Below are 609 nucleotides of genomic sequence, written 5' to 3'. Positions count from 1 at the left end.
GAAGGAAATTCTTCCTCAGGTGTGCACCAACATCATACATAATAGGCTCGGGTGCAATAGCTACTTTTGGAGAGTCACCATTTTCAACTACTCCAGCCACAAGACAAGGTTACACAAAATCCTTGAGGAAATCTGCTGTGGATGAACAATCAATATTGGGCTGTGATTGAAAGAGAAATAATTCCTCTAAAAATATAACATTTCTTGAAATAAAGAACTCCTGCTTTGAAATATCAAAATGCTTATAGTCTTTAATGCCTCGAGGATATCCAACAAATACACATGGTGGAGCCCTTGGATCAAATTTAGAGACATTTGGCTAAATAGAATTCAGCCTTTTCTAAAGCTAAATCAGAAATTATCCTCATACAACACGAAAGCCGTGAAACATGTAGCAAAATTTCAACTGACTGGAATGGATTGAACTCTTGGAGGGCATGATTCACTCAAGATCAGGATCACACAACAACAGGGCATGATTCACCCAAGATCAGGATCACACAACAACAGGACATGATTCACACAAGATCAGGATCACACAACAACGGGGCATGATTCACTCAAGAACAGGGCATGATTCACTCAAGATCAGGGCATGATTCACTCAAG

The sequence above is a fragment of the Cucurbita pepo genome, unplaced genomic scaffold (assembly GCF_002806865.2).
Source record: "Cucurbita pepo subsp. pepo cultivar mu-cu-16 unplaced genomic scaffold, ASM280686v2 Cp4.1_scaffold002093, whole genome shotgun sequence".
NCBI lineage: Eukaryota > Viridiplantae > Streptophyta > Magnoliopsida > Cucurbitales > Cucurbitaceae > Cucurbita > Cucurbita pepo.
This window is presented reverse-complemented; position numbering follows the sequence as displayed.